Source organism: Diabrotica undecimpunctata, chromosome 6 (assembly GCF_040954645.1).
Source record: "Diabrotica undecimpunctata isolate CICGRU chromosome 6, icDiaUnde3, whole genome shotgun sequence".
Taxonomy (NCBI): domain Eukaryota; kingdom Metazoa; phylum Arthropoda; class Insecta; order Coleoptera; family Chrysomelidae; genus Diabrotica; species Diabrotica undecimpunctata.
The window spans coordinates 12,496,306-12,518,061 of NC_092808.1; positions in this window are offsets into that span (position 1 = coordinate 12,496,306).

A 21,756-nucleotide genomic window follows, 5' to 3' on the forward strand; every position below is an offset into this window, starting at 1 on the left:
TACAGTAGCCATATTTGCAGATGACACTGCCATAATGTCCATCAATTATACCCTAAAGTAGCATTAGGAAACCTTCAAATACACCTGAATCTACTACAAGACTGGATGATTAGATGGAAAATCAAAGTTAACCACTTCAAATCTAATCAAATTACATTCATGAACAGAAACGCCACTTCACAAATGACTCTTGACCAAAATCTCACTTGGAAAGCTTACATGTTGCCAAAAGAACCATATCAACATGAAAATATGTCAAATGAATTGGCCAATTTTTCCGAAAATTGCAGCTATCTACAGATAATAAACTTCTTGTATATAAGTGCATAATAAAGCCTATATGGACATATAGAGTGCAACTATGGGACTGTGCCAAGCCTTCTAATACCAAAATCATTCAGAGAATCCAATCCAAGATACTCAGAATGATTTTCAATGCACTGTGGTAGTGGTAAATTAGTAACAAAACATTGCATGACGACTCTGGTATACTGTTCGTTGTAGAAGAAATCAGCAGACTAACAAGAAACTATCTAGAATTCTAGAACACCTGCCAACCCACCCTAATCAGGACGCAAGGCAACTACACCTCCAACCAGAAGTCAGACGAAGATTAAAGAGACACTGGCGAACAGACTTCATTCTATAATTTCAGCTTTAATTTTAATTTTAATTTGAATATTACTTTCAAATTTAATCCAACATTCATTAAATTTGTTAGTGTTAGTATTATGATAATTTCTCCTCTTATGTATGTACAATATTCACATTTACTAATAGCTTCCAATAGCAGGTTGTCAATTTTCAAATTTAATAAAAAAAATCATCCATTCTGAGTCATCATCACTAGCATCCATGTCAGAGTCGTCATTTAGAATAATAGAGTCCTCTTCAGAGTCGCTCGACGTGTCCGAGTCTCAAAATTCCGCTTGACTGACTTGTTATTTGCTAATGTAGCTTTGTCCTTATTTTTATGCTGTCTTGCAGTTCTTTCCAATCCTTTGTTCTTTTGCAATGTCTTCTTCATTTCCTTCTTTTTTCTGCTAATTTCGAGTTCGTTTTTATATGGTGTGCTGGTGATCACATAACTTGAACCTTGTCTTCCTTTCTTATTACGCAGATCTACCTTTCCTCATGTATCATTTCCTGTTCCACTACATGATAGAAATTAAGTGATCTCTACAGGTCTTATAACCAAACATGCAGTTTTCTATTTTCTTCTGGTGTTCTTCTTATGCTTTCCATAAATTATTTAAATTCCTCGGGCTTTCTTTGAGTTGGTGGATTTTTTTCTCTTTGCCTTTTTATAATGAAATCGGGCATCCGAGAAACACTGTATATTTAGGGATAAATACAGGCAGATAATTATCAAATGCTTAGAATTAGACCTAGCTGTTTCAATTAGTTCAAGAATTCTCATATAGCTGTAGTGTCGATCCAAACCAAGCACTACATGATCATCTTCGGTTTGTTTCACATGCGAAATAAAATGTTTAATCCGCTATGTAAATATATGTTGTTGCATCCAGCCTAATGGATGACATCTGGCTATGGATCCGGGAGGAGCACCATCGAACAACTCAGCTTTCATGTTTTTCCGAGAAAACACGAACAAAGGTGGTACAAATCCACCATTTGCGCTTATATAAAACACCACAGGGACTAGTGAAACTCTCTCAGTAGCAGTCACCGCGCAAACTTGCTTCTTACTTTTTAGGGAAAAATAATAGAGGGCGTTTCGTCTGCACTGTTCTTATTCTCGTTTCATCAACGTTGTAGAGTCTTGCTGGATTAAATTTGGTTTTCTGCAGAGCAGGTTCAAGAAAGCTAAATACGTGTTACGTTTTCTTTCTTGAAGTCCTTTATTCTTGCGTTGGAAAGACCCAGAGGCTTGCGTAGACTTAAGTCCGAATGGCGTTTTAAGAATCTCTTAAACCATTTTGAAGTTTGAAAATGGATGGGAAATACCATTCTGCAATGCAAATTAATAAGCTAACCGTCTGATATCTGTTGTTCTTCTTCTCATTGCGCCGTCTCCTTTCGAAGGTTGGCGATCCAAATGGCAATTGTAGTTTTGGAAACTGCTGCGCGAAAGATCTCTGCGGATGAGCGGTCGAACCATCTCCTCAGGTCTTTCAGCCACGAGTTCTGGCGTCTTCCTACTGATCTTTTGCCCTGTACTTTTCCTTCCAGTATAACTTAAAGTAATTCATATCTTTCGCCTCTCAGCACATGACCCAAGTATTGCATTTTCCTCTCTTTGATTATTCTTAGTAATTCTTTTTGTTTACACATGCGACGAAGTACCTCAACATTAGTAACTCTTTGTACCCATGGAATCCTCAACATTCGTCTGTATATATACATCTCAAAGGCATCTATTCTTTTTTCTACTTCGGAGTCCATTGTCCAACTTTCACAGCCATACAGTAAGACAGAAAAAACGTAACATCTGATCATTCGGATTCTAAGCTGTAGACTAAGGTCTGATCTTGTAAAAAATATTTTAATGCTCATGAATGTTTTCCTTGCTTGTTCGATTCTTGACAGGATTTCTTTTTTTTTGGTTTCAATGACTATTGATATTTGTTCCCAAATATTTTATGGAATTTACCTGTTCTATTATTTGACCCTTGGCATACACCTGTACGTTTATTGGTGTCTTTGAAAATACTAAAGTTTTAGTTTTGGAAACGTTTAGATGTAAACCGAACATTTCGCTGTGGTGAACTACCGCATTTATTATATTTTGTAGTTCTTGTGCGTTGCTTGCTATTAAGACGGTATCATCAGCATATCTGATGTTGTCTATGCTGATTCCGTTAATCTTAATTCCGCCTTGGACCTCGTCTAATGCTTCTCTGAATATAGACTCCGAATACAAATTAAAGAGTAGCGGTGATAAGACGCAACCCTGTCTCACTCCTCGTCGGATTTGTTGATATTGATATCTGTTGATATCTGTTGTTGATATCTGTTGTTGTTTGATATCTGTTGTTGCCAAACCATAATACCGCTTATCTATCTCCAAACAATAGGAAACCAAATGTTTTTCTAAGCTTAATGGAAACTCAGATCTCCGGCCAGCAGAAGCTGGTAAAATGACATTTTCTTACATAATCCTCTAATGTTGATTTTGGAACTTTAAACATACTGGACGCTATTAAATAACCCGTTTAATTCCTTTTACTGTCTTTACAGCCTCTAGTATAGCTTCAGCAGACCAACATTTATGCTTTTTACCCCTTCCAGTCATTTCTGAAATAAAAAATTATTGTAAATATTTTACTCTACCAAGCTTCCTAACTTTAAGTATCCGATTTTGTGAACAAACCATATATCCGAAATTAGGCACGCTATACAGGTTAGATTGAAAAAAAATATATATTTCCAACCCCACTTTCTATATTACTCACCATAAGTTTCCTCACCATATGTTCTTGCTATTATTTTCAGCTCCAGATATTTATCCCTTTCCTGTTTTTTGTTTATTACCTAGCCATTTCATATATGCATTCTTTTTTGTTTTACGAGATTTTGTGTTTCCTCGTTCCACCATAACTTTTCACTTTGTCTTTGAGACTTTAAACTAAGTGCTTCTTGGACGGCTTCTTTAATGCTATCCACTATGTTTTAGTATATCTCTTTTGCCGTTGATGTTTCAGTTCTATTAATAATAAGTTTCTCTTCTAATCGGTGTTGATATAGTGTCTGTATTTCTCTGGGCCAAATTCTAATTTACTTTCTATAAAATTTCTTCCAGTTTGGGCTTTCTATCTGGTTGGCTTTTCGTTGTCTTATGAATGAAAGAAAAAGACAATTTATTATATTGTTTTTATACTTTGAATGAATATTTAAGTAGGAAGCACGTAAATAACCCTGTAAATGCAACCAAAATTGTATAATTTTATGTTTTCCCAATAGCTGACACCCATGTCTGATATTAGTTACTAACATACTTATGTCAGCTACTGGGTCCAAATAATATTTGTTTAATAATTTAGATTTTCTTTGTATTTCAGTTGACAATGCCGAAGAAATATTCTAATGAGACATTACGTCAAGCCCTGGCAGATATTGACAACGGAATACTAGTTGCCACAACAAGCAAAAAATATGGGATCCCAAGAACTACATTAATATATAAAAAAAGTGGTAAATAACCTAGAGAATGTAGAAAGGGACCTGCTACAAATTTAACCCCCGATGAAGAAAATCTGTTGGTCAAATGGTTATTTTATATTTCTGATCGTGGTTTCCAGCAACAAAGCTTCAGCTCATTAATTCTGTAGGATTAATTTTCAAACTTAACAAACGTTAAAATAATTTTAAAAATGGAAGACCTAGCAAAAAGTGGTATTCTTGCTTTCTGCAAAGACATCCAGGAGGTCATCTGTCAATGAAGAAAATTTACGCCGCTGGTTTAGGAATATTAAATCGTACCTTGAGGAGAATAATGATTACAACATTTTTAATGATCCTAAACGAGTATTCAATGCTGATGAGTCGGCTTTTTATATGAATCCTAAAGGAAGCCGAGTTCTTACAAGCAAGAGAGATTCCACTGTCTACAGCCATCTACCAAATGACGAGAAAGAGTGCCTTACTGTTCTTATGACAGCAAATGCAGCAGTAAATATTGCCCCATGCATGATGATGTTTGCTTATGAAAGGATTCCACCGGGTATATTTGCTCGTATGCCAAAATGTTTTGCAATTGGTAAAAGTGAAAGTGGATGGATGACTGCGGAAACTTTCTATGGGTATATAACAAACGTTTTTTATCCTTGGGCTGTGGACAATGAAATTGAGTTTCCAATTACTTTTACAATTACAATTACAATTAACTTTTACAATATAATAATCTGAACCGCATGTTATTCCTCTATGTGCTCTTGTTTCATGCACTTGCATTTTAGGGTTTTGCTTAATTATGACGTAAACTATAATTGATTTTAAATGTCTAGTACCTTATGATTAGGTATATTTGTGTATATCTTTATGTTTAAAAAATCCTTTGATATTTTTAATTGGTGGTTTTCAGATATTTCAATCAACCTGTCACGATTATCCTTATTGGTAGTTTTAAAATTCTAAATTCAAATTGTTATTTCAAGTTTAATAATTTGGGCGGTACCATAAATTCATTGAATTGATCCACCCATTCTACCGTACTAATAATCTAATTAGCTACCTACAAAAAGGAGGTTCATTTGACTAATATCTTTTCTAGCACCGCCTATAAATTTCCTGATTTGTTGGTATTATCCGTACATCCGAAAACTGGTATTTCACCGGCACCAATAATAATAATATGAGTAATTTGTAGGTTTGTTTCATTAAATAGTCCGTTTTTGTATACGTACTACACCAATAAAACAAACATTTTGAAAATGTTTTTGTTGGAGTATACAGAACTCGTGGACAAAAATATCGAATATTTTAGAATTTTCTAATTTTTTTTGTAGTCACTATTATATAAAAATAATTTTAGATTACTGATGTTACTCATATAGTAGGCTGGTTCTTAATTGGTTTAAAATAGTTTGACGTTTATTTAGCGTTTAGTGTCATTCGGGCATTTTATCATAAAAAACTATAGTTCTTCACGTAAAGGAAAAACCATAGTAATTAATTTATAAAGTTTAATTAAATATTGTTTTGATTTAACTAAGTTTAAAACAAGTATGCCACCAATTCGACACTGCGATGAAGCTCAAGCAGTACAAGGCACAGATTGTAATTATGTAAGAGGAAGGATATACACAAAAAGATATCGCACGACGTCTCAGGGGAAGTCAATCTTCTTCTTCTACGTATAAACAGATACATAGACGCTTTGTACGTGAAATCAAATCTTGACTGTCTTTTCATTTTATTCGGATCTAATCTGTAATAGTACAAGAAACCAATTCGCTAGTGATTTCTGCTTAGTTGAGGAGACATGTCGTGGAATGCAAATTTTAGATTCCCCATGTCTCTATTAACATCTTTATCAACGTCTGCATTGCCTTGCAATTTTTAGAAGGCTCAGATTAAGGCAGAAATCTGAATTGTGTTTCGAAACTATTTTACGGATTTGTTATCAGATGTCGCTATTGCGTCCATTTCGAAGCCATTTTAGTGTTGCTTCTTAAAAGACAGAAAAGATTTATTTTTCACGTTGAGAACGCCTATGAATAGCTATTCTGACAAGCCCTATTAGGGCGAAATACGTATAAACAGATACATAGACATTTTGTACGTGAAATCAAATCTTGACTGTCTTTTCATCTTCTTCTTCTTCTTCAGCCTTCAGTAATCCAACTTTGGACATAGGCCTTCCCCAAATCAATCCAGTGTCTTCTATTTCGCGCCACTTGCTTCCAGTTGAAGTCAATCTACAGTTTCGAATACTTTAGGTAACACGAGACAGGAAACTTTGTGCGAAGGCCTGGTCAAGGACGTGTGTTTAATTGAAGTGTTTATTTGAATAACAACGCATGTACATTTTTTGCAAATTTGACTTTATATGTTATTCGCATAGATTAGTAGTTTCTTTATCGATCTCACACATTTAGTTTTGTTAACCCTTTGAGACCTGACTTTTTTATTTTCAAAAAAAAAATCTTATTTGTTTTTATATTTCAAAAGTCTTCAATTAGTAAGATAAAATGAAAAAAACTTGTGTACGCTTTTAAAAAAAAATTTTTTTATTGTACATATGTATGTACATATGGTCTTAAAAATAAACTCAACACTAAAAATATATTTACTACAAAGTAATTATTATTACATATTTATTGTTCATGAAAAGCTGCAAAATAGTTTCTAGCCTTAATTAAACACATATGTATTTTACATTTTGTACAGAACACATGACTACGTCCATTACAATCTGTGTTTTTACACCTAGTAGCCTCCTTCTTAGAATCAAACTCCGGTATGTGACCAAAATTGTCCGTTTGTATTTCCAAAAATGGTCTCGTCTCTCCTCGTCTTTTAAATGTAGAAATAGAAGGCTAAGGAGATGAAGATGCTGGTCTTCCTCGTTTTCTACTTACTGAATTGCCCATATTTATTAGGCTTTCGGCAACTCTGACTCTGAAGTCTAGAAATTCCATTCGATCCTTATTGGTTGTATTACATTTGTCGCAGTCCTTCCTGTATTCCAGCCAGCTGTTGGTGAGAGCGAAGTCTATCATGTGCATAATAACACGCAATGTCCACTTTCGCGATCTAATAAATATTCGATAATAATTAATCATCTGGTCCATTAGATCAACTCCGCCCATTCCATAATTATAATCTTTGACAATTTCAGGTCGGTTAACATCTACGTAACAAGAGCCTTTTTTGTCCCATCTTCTAACTAAGGAGGTTTGTAAAATCTATCTATTCGAATAGTCCCTCCAGCATATATTTTTTTGGCCAATAATATTTCAAGTAGTTCATAGGATGAGAAATAATTGTCATAATATAATTTGTGGCCTTCACTGGTGGAAATTCTTTCGGCTAATTGAAGAACGATAGATGCCCCTAATCCATGTTTTGTTTTATTATCTGCATTCAGTTCTGTAGATTTACCCTGATAAAAACAAAATCAAAAGCCTGACCACTTTTTCCGCACAAGACGAATAATTTTATTCCCCAAGGACAGGGCTTCCCCTTCACATATTGTTTTACGGAAAGTTTTCCTGTGTAAGGAATCATTTGCTCGTCAACACTAAGTACTTCCTCAAGTTCAAGCTGTAAACATCTCTTTCTGACAGCGTCGATGATAGGACGAACCTTATAAAATTTTTCTGTATCACCTGCTGGTCTTTCCAAATTGTTCACTAGATGTAAACATGTTCTAAGCTGGAAAAATCTGTCCCTAGACATGTTATCTAGGAACATTCTAATACCAAGGCTTCTTTCCCAGTACATCCTAATTTTGGGAAATTTGTTTAAATTTCCAATCATTATATGAAGTGCAAATAAAATTTTAATTTCTCTCTCATTAGTTGGTCTAAAATTTTTTCCGTTCTGTAAGGCATATACATTTGTAAATGTTGCTATATTTTCAAACAAATCATTTGAAATATACTTCGAAAAATACTGAATTGGGTACAGTGGCTCTGTAAGACTTGTATTTGGGGAAGTAGGATGCCATGTAAATGTAGGAGTCTCTATCGATGCCTTAGTCCACTCTACGGATCTCTTTTTTGTTTTAATTTCTCTTTGTTTTGGTTTTTTAGAACAATCCTTTTCTGAGAAACATACTGTACTTCCTAATTTTTTTGTACACGAGTAACCTGCAACTTCATCTGGTATATATTCGTCGTCTGAATCATAAGTTCTCCCTAACTCCTCATTATCATTTTCGCTGCCATCACCTTCTTCCAGTGTCTCAGTGTCACGTCTGGTCAAAGCATCAACCCCTGGTCTTATAATAGATTTATTCTCACAGTTATCCAGAATTCCATCCTCCTCGTCAGAACTCTCTCCTCCGGGAACTTCCAAATTGTCTATTTCTGATACGTTACCGTCCTGTATCAGGTCAATTAACTCTTGGAGATGTTTTGGGTTGTCGAAATCATATTTTTTCTTTTGTAATCCATGTTACCTGCAATCAACAATACTAAGTTAAAACCCAAGTTTAGACCATATGTACATACAGATGTACAATCAGAAATATGCTTTCAGACCACTTGTACATGCTCATGTGCATCTAAAAAATGTTTGTTTATTTCAAAACTATCGTTTTTATGGCAATGTTTTGTACTTTATAAAAAACTACTTACCTTATAAATCACACTTAAAAAGTTGGATCGATTTCGTTTCACAAAAGATAACAGTTTCTCGTAAAATAAAACTAGCAGTATCGTTTACCAACTAAACAGCTGACACTTTACAACAAAATCGCTGACAACTTTACCTGTTGACCACTAGATGGAAGCAGAAGTTAAAAATGTGGATCGTAAATGTATATTTGAGTGACTGAATGCTATTTCGGTATAGATAAGCGAGTAGTTGGTATTTAACAAAACAATAAAAGCTAGGTACATATACATGTACACAGGGTCTCAAAGGGTTAAAATCTCAGATATTCGGAGTAAACTACATTGAAAATTCGGATGGTTTTAGAAAAACAAGAGATGTTGTAAATGCAACACTTGTCGCTTCTTTGTCAACGGTCATCTGTAAGTGTAAATGATCTTGTCTATAAATGTATCAGTTGTGTGCGTTCTTTGTTACTAACAGGTGATGTTCGTTTCTTTTTTATTAGAAAAATAGTTCAGCATGGCGGAAACTGTTCAACACAATACCTCTAGTATTATAGATGACAGCATTTGTGAAATTCGAACTACGGATGAAATACGCAAACGGAAAAGAAAAGTTTACAGAAAAGAAACTATAAAGCAAGCTAAAATACATAGAGTTGCTCAGAAAACGCATTAAAGGTGATAAGGATGTTTTAGCCCGAACAACAGGAAATGACTGTAGGTAAGTATTTCGATAAGAATGAGGAGACACGATAAAAAAATGCTAAAAATACTGTTCAACAAATGTCTGTTTGAAGGTAAAATACCTAAACAGTGGAGAAATGCCAACACAATCTTAATACATAAGAAAGGAGACCGAACAGACCTAAACAACTACCGTCCTATTTCCCTCTTGTCACAACTATATAAAACCTTCACAAGAATAATAAACAACCGACTAACCTATAAACTTGATAACTACCAACCAGTGGAACAGGCCGGATTCAGGAAAGGATACAGCACAATCGACCATCTACATGCGCTTAAAATCTTAATTGAGAAAACCAATGAATACAACCTTCCGCTGTACTTAGCATTCGTAGATTATGAAAAGGCTTTCGACAGCATTGAACACTGGGCGGTGGAAGAAGCTCTGGTCAATAGTAGCATAGATTCAAGATACCGACAACGGATAATATAAAAGTTAAACGAGGAGTCCGACAAGGCGATATAATTTCACCCAAACTGTTTACCTTGACCCTCGAAGATATAATAAAATCAACAGATTGGGAAAACAGGAATATGTATTAATGGAAAGTACCTAAATCACCTTAGATATGCGAATGATATCCTCCTGATCTCCTCGGAACGACAAGAACTAGAATTAATGCTGAGTTGAACTTCATGAAAAATCACTGCAAAAAGGCCTAAAAATTAACTTCAACAACACAAAAGTAATGACAAACACGGAAGACCAAGAAGCAATAAAAATACAAACAGAAAAAATAGAACAGGTAAATGAGTATATCTATCTAGGACAAGTAATCAGAGCTAACATAGAAAATCAAACAGCCGAAATATCGAGACGAGTAAGAATGGGATGGGCAGCGTTCGGCAAACTTTCTTACGTTCTAAAAAATCAAACAATCCCTATATACTTACGAAGCAAGGTATATAACTCCTGTATAATACCGGTGCTCACCTACGGAGCACATACATGGACATTTACACAGAACAATTTAGATAGGATAAGGAAGGCACAAAGAGCGATGGAGAGACAAATGTTGGGTATATCACTTAAAGATAGAAAACGTAACCAGTGGATCAGAACCAAAACAATGACAGTAGACGCGATAGAACAAGCAGCAAAACTGAAATGGAAATGGGCTGGACACAATGAACGTCTCCAAGACGGACGATGGAACAATGCCATCGGAAAGTGGCGTCCATACAATACAAAGAGATCAAGAGGCAGACCACAGATGAGGTGGAAAGATGACATCAGGAAACAAGGAGGTCCCACATGGCAGAGAACAGCTCAAGATAGGGAAAGATGGAGAGAACTGGGGGAGACCTACATTCAACAATGGAAGGATAGAGAATAGGTTTTAAAAAAAAAGTATTTCGATACTCATTTGAAGTTGTTTTGTCAATGCTTATGAGTTTAATCTTGGTTGTAGGTGTAAACGTTACCGATGCTTCGCTAACATTTACACCGATTTTCGATGAAAACACTAATAAAGCTCGACATCAACAAGGTCCACCACATGTAGCTTCTTTTATGTATAAAATTCGACTACCGGGAAAAGACGTAAGTATTTGTGCCAAAGCTGTTCGTAGTATTTTCGGTGTAACTAAAATGCAGATCCGTCGAATTAGAAACGGCTGAGCAATGAGTGGATGTTCTCCAAAAGAATCCCGAGGCAAGCATACAAATAGGCCTAAGAAGACACACCCTGCTGATATAGAAAACATAATAGCTCACATTTCTTCAATCAAAGGTCGCCAAAGTCATTATACACAGTCGTTATATGGACAAAAATAAAATTTATCTACCATCAGATCAGAGTTAAATGTACAAAATATTTACAGAGCATTTAAAGAACTTCACCCATAGTCCAAGGTTTCTTACTTTGTTTATTATAACATCTTTCAAACTCGATTTAACATATCTTTTTCTTACCCCAGATGTGACACTTGTACATTATATTTATTTATTTATTTATTAAAACTTACACACATTTATATACACACAAAAAATACAATATACTACAATATACACACAAGTACAAAATAAAAACACAGAAAGTAAAACACATTAAAAAAAAAGACACAAGTTAATAAAATTTTAAAATTCAGTCCATTACTTATCTATTCATAACATTTTTTAATATCCCTTACACTACAGGTAAAGAGGTCTATATCACAGATCTTTATTAACTCATTACATTGATATTGCATATAGTTTATTATTGCACAAGAATTATATGGACTACAAGAAAATAGGTCATTACTGTTTACCCTGAGGTTGACCTTTGGCACATGAAACCTAATAAAGTTGATCAAACCACATATCTTATATTTAACATTGTTAATGATATTATGAATAAACACAACACAATGCATGTTTCTTGATGAAACTGAAACCCAACTCAGACTACCAAATATCCATGAATCAAAAAAAGGATCTGCTTTAAGTGAGAAACCTTCATCACGCTAAAGCAAAGGCATTTTATAATATAAAACGAAAAATTAAACATAAATGTCAGCATAGTAATAATGTATCTGCAGTAGACTTAGACTTCCACTACCCAATTTGACTACAAATAAAGTTTTCTACAGCAGACAACTTTGGTACTATGTATTTGGTGTACACCATATCGGAGGCAATGACGTCCATAATATACCTATTACGAAGGAATCTAAACGTGGTCAAAATGAAGTAACTTCCATGATATTTCATTATCTAAAAGATCATATACTCGGTAAAAACGGATGAAATATGGTTTTTCTCTTATGGTTGCCCGGGTCAGAACAAAAACTACATCTTTATCCGTTTTTCATATATCCTGGTGCATTTACTGAAATAAGCATCAAAGATAATGCACGTATACCCTATACGAGGATATTCATACCTACCTTGCGATAGTGACTTAAGTCTCATTTCTGCAAAAAAAGTAGTCGTTGATGTTCCAGAAGAATGGAATGATCTTCGGCAGTCTAGGTCCAAACTTTCTCCATTTAAAGTGGTTAATGCTGGGAAAGAAACTGACTGGTTTCTTATGAACGAAAGTTTTAAAGATTGATTTTTAAAGAATCCAAAACCAAAACTTTCATTAAAACCAGAGAGAATGTTTCGAATATCTGAGAAGTATCCTGGACAAGTTATCACGGACCATGAACGTTCTATTCCATTACTAGAAAAACAACAATAACTCTGATACAAATAAAGCGAAAAATAAAATAAGTCAACCAAAGTTTCGCGATCTAATGGAGTTAATTAAATATCTCAAGAATCCTCTTGATAAAGAATTTTATCTTAATCTAGAACCAGAATCCGGGGAAAACAAGGAACATACTCCAGTCGTAGAACTATTTAGCGATGATAATAGCAGTGGTGGCGAATAGATATTATCACATTTTTTGTTATTTCTACGAGGATATTATATATGTTCATTTTACAATATATTTTACTAAGTTTCTACCGATTTTCGTTTAAACAATCAATAAAAATATGAAATCAACTTGTTAAATTATTTTGATATCCACATTCCTTTCCATGAATAGCTCCTAAATTGTAGCTGAGCAGCTTTTCTTGATTTGCCAAAATTTTAATTTTTGGACAAGTGTTGTTTTTCAAATAAACGCTTCAATTGATCACCGTTTTTTGTTTTTAATTCTACATGACATACTTCAATGACATCAATGCATCTCAGAAATGCTAGATAAGTTCATGTGAGTTCAAAAACAGTAAGACGAATATTGAAAGAAGCAAACTTAAAGCCTAGACGCCATGCCAAACTTCCACGTCTTATCGATTCTGCAAGGGCGAAAACATATATTCAGTGTAGGCGACCTACATACTCGTATTCAGCGATAAATTTTACATAAGATAGAATAGTTTTTAACTACCCACCCTTCCATTCTAACAAAAAGGAACCCAGCTGCCGGACCATATCTACATAATTATACCGAAACATTTCATTACAGCACTGGAAAAAAAGAAGATAGCTGCCAAAATATGTTGGCTTCCAAAAAATACTGCTGTGGATGTTGATAAACCAAATCGCTTGAATAATAATAATAATAAATATAAGGTTGAATGCTCGAATAAATGAACTTTGATCAAATAAAAGGCATATATCGAGCACAGCTTAATTTAATCTTGCCCAAGTACTTTCGATCCCTAGATCATCTTCAGGTGCATCTGAAATAAGCCAAGAAACGTTTTTTTATAACTAAAGAAATTGATTAACTTCGATAAAAACTCGAAGTTTATGGTTGATAAAGAGTTTTTATGTGATTAACGTTTATAGACTTACTTCGTCAATTGCGGCCTATCCGACAAGAACAAAATGTCATAAACATATAATTGTACATCACACTACACTACAAAAGGACAAAAAAACACTTTAAAATTATTGAAGAATAGCTACATTGCGTGCAGAAGCCGGAGACAGAATGGCTCCCGATCTAACGGAAATGTTGGGGTGACATGTGACAAATAAAGATTCTTACAATATTTACAGAAAACCTACCCAAACAGATCATGTTATACATGATACATCTAATCATCCAACCCAACATAAAATGGCTGCTTTCAACAGTTACATTCATAGGTTACTCAAATTTCCACTTTCTAATGATAATTTTAATTCAGAACTTAATACTCTTAAACAAATTGCTTTCAATAATGGTTATGATCCTAACATTATCTATAAGCTTCTAAATAGAGCTAAACTAAAAATTGCAGAAAAGCTTGCATATTCATCACAATGTTTTCTTCAACCTACTGCTTCAAATAACACCAGATATTTCTCCTTCACTTATATTAGCAGCATTTCCAATAAAATATCTAAACTTTTTACTTCTACAATTGATAACATTAAAATTTCCTTCAAGTCACACAACACCTTAGGTTTCTTCTTAATCAACACCAAAGATAGGATGAACACACTTGACAAAAGTGGTATTTACAAATTAAAATGTGATGATTGTGATGCCTCTTATGTAGGTAGAACAATTAGAAAGTTATCCACTAGAGTTTCAGAACATTTGAAAAGACCAAACTCTTCAAGTTTTGGTCAACACTTATTATCCAGTAAACACAATTTTAACATCAACACTGGTTCATCTATCTTACATGACATTAGTAGAAAGAAAAACTATATGGAGTTGGATTTATTGGAAGATTTGGAGATTACAAGGGCGACAAATGGAAACTCTCACCGTCTTAATACTCAAATTAATTTAAATTGTACTAAATTTAAACCTATTTTTAAAAACTTTATTACAGCTTCACCTCGTAGGGGACCCAGCTCGACTGTTTAGACTTCCTGCACTGAGCACATCCATATTAATTTTATAGTTCTACCAGTGACTGTGGATTCAACTGAACTACTTGGATTACACCCCATTTATATACTTTGCTTTCAATTTTGATTTTTAATTTTTAGTATTTTAATTTCATAGTCAGATTTCTTCCTTTCTACATTACAGATAGTGCTTGGTAGACCATTTTATTGTAGTCAACTACCCACTGTCTAATATATTGTTTAGTCTTTTTCTTGCATTCTTACTTTACGTCGACTTCAGTTGCTCTCAAACTAACACCCTAATTATTATAGACAGGTTTGAGTGTGAGATCTGGATTATTCCATCTACTTAAAAAATATTCTATATAATTTTATTTTCATCAGTGACCTCCTATAGTAGTGTCAGTTGGACTTTTGGTCAATATTTAGTTTCATAGAATTTTTAAAAGGTGCAGATCACATATCTATGATTGTGACTGCTCATCCAAGCTGTCATTTGTCAGATGTCACCCCAACATTTCCGCTAGATCGGGAGCCATTCTGTCTCCGGCTTCTGCACGCAATGTAGCTATTCTTCAATAATTTTAAAGTGTTTGTTTGCCCTTTTATAGTGTAGTGTGATGTACAATTAGGTATATGTTTATGACATTTTGTTCTTGTCGGATAGGCCGCAATTGACGAAGTAAGTCTATAAACGTTAATCACATAAAAACTCTTTATCAACCATAAACTTCGAGTTTTTATCGAAGTTAATCAATTTCTTTAGTTATAAAAAAACGTTTCTTGGCTTATTTCAGATGCCCCTGAAGATGATCTAGGGATCGAAAGTACTTGGGCAAGATTAAATTAAACTGTGCTCGATATATGCCTTTTATTTGATCAAAGTTTAAATAATAATAATGACTGCTGCGTTGATACTTTAAATATGTATTGTTGTCCATACCGGTATAACGCTTCAGCACATTCAATCGATTAAATTTCGTTTTCCTTGTGGGTTGGCCAATTGTGTATTCACAACGCGGCTACAAATTAGCCGACCTATTAATAATAAAACATTTACAGAATATCCCTGTACGTTAGGAATCCATTCACGGTAATATACATGTAGCCGTCGAGTTGCAAATAACCCCTCCCCTTTCTTCCACCCCTGAATACGAACGGAATGCGAGATAATCCGCGTTACTGACCCAACTTACGTCATCAGAATTCCTGCGGAGCTCATATGGAGATGCCTGCTCCCTTCTATTGCAGAATAATAATCCTGCTGGAAGCCACAGGAAGGGATTTCTCACAATGTATACGGGTTTGTATAGTAGAAATAGCAGTAACTTGGCCATAGAAGACAGTTGATGATATACTTAAAGGTGGGTTTTACTGGGATGTTACCGCACACAAAAATAAAATGGAATGTTTGCAAACCGGAACAGATTATATGATGCTATAAAACCGTATTTTATAGTAATTAAATTTTACTCTACAAGTAGATATCGATTAAATTATATTGCAGAAAATCGTGAGGGAAAATGGGATGGATATCTATTGTAAATCGGAACGAAAATAATAATGGAAAAAATCGTTTAAACTTTGCAAACGAGGCATAAAAATGCCTATTATGTGCTCAGGGTGTAACTCCACATTATAATTGAATACATGAGTGGATAAAGGTGTCACATTTTTGAACTTTTCTAATATAGATCTAAAGAGACACACTATTTACAACTTATAGATAATGATATATATATATATATATATATATATATATATATATATCATTATCTATGAATTACATTATACTTTACATTATAATTGAATACATGAGTGGATAAAGGTGTCACATTTTTGAACTTTTCTAATATAGATCTAAAGAGACACACTATTTACAACTTATAGATAATGATATATATATATATATATATATATATATATATATATATATATATATATATATATATATAGTACGTAACTTAACCCTTAATTAGACAACGGGAACATATTTCCCACTTTACTTTGCCACCAAATTTTGATTGTCGCTGTCAATACACAGAATCTTGAATTTTGTGATATTAAGTATTCGTTTCATGGATAAATACACCAACTATTCTGACAGTTTTTTGACGGATCTGACTTTTAGTTGACAATCGACAATTAGATGTTGATAGGTTATGATATTTCTTGCCATTAAAAGTTGATTTTTATTACAATTTCGCAAATTATTTGGAGAATCGGCTCCAAAAATTCTGGTAAGTACGAAGTAATTGTATTTTCGATATATATATATGTTTTGGATGTTTTGGAGTCCCTTTTATTGACTCCAACCCATACAAAACATTTATATATTTTTTCCAAACGAGTCACAAGTACTTTATTTTTCTTACTCTTATATATATATATATATATATATATATATATATATATATATACATATATATATATATATATATATATATATATATATATATATATATATATATATATATATATATTAATTTGTATCTATTTATAGTATCAGCAATTGGTCTGTAGGAAACTTTATGTCTCAATATTTTGTCACGATTTTGTTACTTCTTCATGAGAAAACTGTAAATTTATTAGAATAATTATTCTATGTAAACAAAGTGAATATATTTTTGTATAAAAAAACGGAGAGCACAAGCAAGATATGTTATGAAAAACAGCAGAACACATTCTTGGAACGAATTTGTATCAAGTATAAACAGTTCAGCGCCACATTCTCTTGTCTGGAAAAACATCAAGAAAATTTCAGGTAAAAAACTCAAATTTATTCCATTTTTGGCACATGACAATAAAGTTATCACTAACAGAAAAGAAATAACTGAGGTATTAGCAACACAGTTCGAAAACAATTCCAATGACCAAAGTATTACAAAAAAACATTCTTAGAAACAAAACTTATTAGTGAAAAAGTACCTTCAGATTTTAGCGAAGAAAAAATCCAACCAATCAACTACTATAACTTCATCATAATTGAATTAAATGATGCCTTAGCATCAACAAAAAATACATCTCCTTCTTCTTCTTAACGTGCCGCATCCCAAAGGACATTGGCGATTATCATGGCATATTTGACTCTATCTGCAGCCGTTCTAAAAAGTTCTATTGACAATTTTCCCACTCCATTGTCTCAGATTCCTCAACCAGGACGTACGTTTTCTTCCCGGTTCTCTTTTGCCTTCCACCTTCCCTTGTATGATCAGCCGCATCCATTCGTATTTTTCGTTTCTTAGTATGTGACCAAAGTAGCTCATTTTTTTTTCTTTAAAGCTTGATCGATTACGTTTAGGTCATACACGTATAATGCATACATCTTTATTTGATGAAAAGAATCAACTAAAAGCATTATTAGACGAAACCTGTAACATAAATAATATTGTATTTTTTCCTTAAAGAAACACATCTTTTTCATCTATCGTGGACAGATTCGATGTAGTTATAAGGTGTATCTATTCTGAATAACAGTTATCTAGAATCTCTATTGGAATCAAAAAGCACGAGTGAAACTGAACTAATCAACCAACACAGAAAAATTTAAAATTTTAAGAGGGGTGCGACAGGGGTGTATATTGTCTCCTATGCTCTTCAATCTCTATGTGGAGAACATTTTTGCAGTGGCACTGGAAGGCTCTGAGTGTGGAATAAAGGTAAACGGGTTCCCGATAAATAACATTCGTTACGCTGACGATACAGCGATAATAACACGCCACGAACATGATATGCAGTTGATGTTAAATAAAATAAACACCGTAGGAAAAATATATGGCTTGAAGATAAATGCTGGAAAAACTAAAAGCATGGCAATGAGAAAAAACAACTTTTTAGAAAACAACTTCAAGTAGATAATGCTCCAATCGATAAAGTGAAAACATTTAAATATTTGGGAATGATGATGAATGACCAATGGGATCCTCAACAAGAAATAAAATGCCGTACCAAACAAGCAAGACAAGCTTTTATCAAATTTAAACCGCTACTATGTAACCGCAATCTTTCCTTCAATCTCCGCTACAGGATGGTTAAATGCTATGTATGGTCCATATTGTTATACGGCATGGAAACATGGATGTTAAGAGTACCTTCCATTAATAAGTTAGAGACCTTCGAAATGTGGACGCTGCGAAGAATGTTCCGCATACCATGAACAGATAGGGTGAGTAACGAGGAAGTCTTAAGAAAGGCAAATACTGAGAGAGAACTACTCGATTTGATCAAGGTACGAAAAATTGGATACCTCGGCTATATTCTGAGAGGAAAAAAATATGCAATCCCTCAACTAATCATCCAGGGAAAGATTGAAGGCAAGAGAGGAGTAGGTCGCAAACAAATGTCGTGGCTACGGAACATAAAGAACTGGACAGGCATAAATAACACTGGCGATCTTTTGCATGCCGCAAAAGACAGACGTGTGGCCTTAAAATAATTCGCCTACGCACTATAGATGCACGGCACTATAAGAAGAAGATAAGGATCGAATTGTTTTGTAATGCCCCTTTGTCCGATTCTTTTTGATCGATCGGTAATACAATAAAACGTTGAAGTCGTGGAGTAAAAATTATAATTTTATTGACAGCTACTGATAATTACACTCTAGTTGTTGGTTAGGTAAATTTCTACAATAGACTGCGCTCAAATGAGCTCAAATCCCCAATTTATAATTTCACAAATAATGTTTACCTCAGCACAGAGGTTAATGCTTCTATCATACTAACAAACTTTGAACTATGACCTTACAATACAATTTAATCTAGACCGTTATTGCAACACTTAGGAAGTCGATTAGAAAATATATTATTCGGCAATTTATTAAGTCTGCAAGTTGAATGGACTCTAATTATTAAAATATTACTCGACATGTTTCACACTGTCTCAATTATACACGGTGAAACCATAAAGATCTGGACGTTAAGAATAATATGAGATTACAAATTAAGTGATTAATTTGTGATTGAAGAATCGTAAATTAATTAAGTGTTGTACCTCAATGTAACATGTCGCTAAGAACCTTTAATAGTTGATGCGACTGATATTAAATAAAAAAAAAGTGAATATTTCAATACTTACAACTAGAAGAGTAAACATTTAAATTTAGTTAACAAGTCTAAATGACATTTGTTTATGTTTCAGTCATAAAAGTGACTATAACATAAGAAAAAACTCTTGTGCCTTAGTGGACCACCACTAAGTGGTAAGACAAATTCTTCTTCTTCTTCTGGTTCCTATCCGTTTCGGATGTTGGAAATCATATTGGCAATCATGACCTTGCTCGCTGCGGCTCGAAACAGCTCCGTTGAGGTTTTCTTAAACCATGTTCTTAAATTCCGCAGCCATGATATTCTCCTTCTACCGGGTCCTCGCTTACCTTTGACTTTACCTTGCAATATAGACTGCAGCAGGGAGTAACGGTGCTGATTTCTCATAACGTGTCCCAGATATTGCAATTTTATGCGTTTGATCGTAAACACAATCTCTGGTTCCTTCTTCATTTTTTCTAGAACTTCCTTGTTCGTGATCCTTGCTGTCCATGATATTCTCAGCATTCTTCTATAAAGCCACATCTCAAATGCTTCAAGTTTTTTAATAGTGGTGTCTGTAAGCGTTCATGCCTCCGCCCCGTACAACAACACAGAGAAAACATAGCATCTCAAATGTCTCATTTTTGTATCCAGGGATATGTTGTGACTTTTGAAGATGGCGCTCATTTTGTTAAAGACCGTTCTTGCCTTTCCTATGCGGCACTTTATTTCCTGAACATTGCTCCACTGTTCGTTTATAATAGTTCCCAGGTAGCAATACTGTTTTACTCGCTCTATCTGCGTCCCATTAATGTATAGATGAGCCCCATTTATATTCTCCTTGCTGACAATCATTTGTTTGGTTTTGTGGGTATTAATGTTTAGTCCGTACTGTTGACTGTACTCGTTTATTCTGTCCATTAGCCTCTGAAGTCCCTCTAAACTATCTGCTATCACCATGGTGTCGTCGGCATATCTAACATTGTTTACTCTTTCACCATTTAGAAGGATGCCTTCGTCTATTCCGTAAAGAGCCTCGTTAAAAAATTTTTCTGAGTACATATTAAATATCAACGGCGATAGAATACATCCCTGTCTAACTCCGCGTAGTATTTTTATGTGATCCGTTTCTTCTCCGTTAATTTTCATGTATGCGGTCTGATTCCAGTATAGTTCTGAAATTATTCTGAGGTCTTTGTCATCCAGGTCTGCTTCTTTTAAAATGTTTATCATCTTTTGATGTTGAACTCTGTCAAATGCCTTTTCATAGTCGATCAAGCACGCGTATACGTCGCAGTTAACGTCCCTGCATCTTTGAATCAGTACCTGTACTCCGAAAAGTGCCTCTCTGGTACCCACTGCGTTAATGAAGCCCAACTGTCTGTCTGATATTTGTTCCTCGCACTTCTTATAAATTCTTCCATGGATGACTCTAAGAAACAGTTTCAACATGTGGCTCATTAGGCTGATTGTTCGATATTCTTCGCACTTTTTAGCCCCCTGTTTTTTAGGTATCGCTATGAATTCTGATTCTAGCCATTTATCAGGGATGATTCCTGTATTGTATATTTTATTGAAGACAGCCGTGATCCAATTTATTCCTTCATCCTCCAAGAGTTTTAAAAATTCAGCTTCGATATTATCAGGCCCTACAGCTTTTCTGCTTTTCATCCGTTTTATTGCTTCTTCTACCTCGGATTTAAGTATGTCCGGGCCCGTCATCCTCTCTGAAAATGGATGCCTATAATCCGTTCTTTGATCTTGAAAAAGTGTCTCCAAATATATTCTCCATTTGTCCTTCATCTCTTGGGTGTCAATGATTAATTTTCCATTGGTGTCTATGAGTTTCATTTGTGTTCTCTTTTTAAAAGTACCCGTTATTTCTTTTACCTTTTTGTGTACATTAAAATTGTCATGCTTGGCTTGTAGTCTTTCTATTTCTTTACATTTCTCTACAGCTTCTTTTTC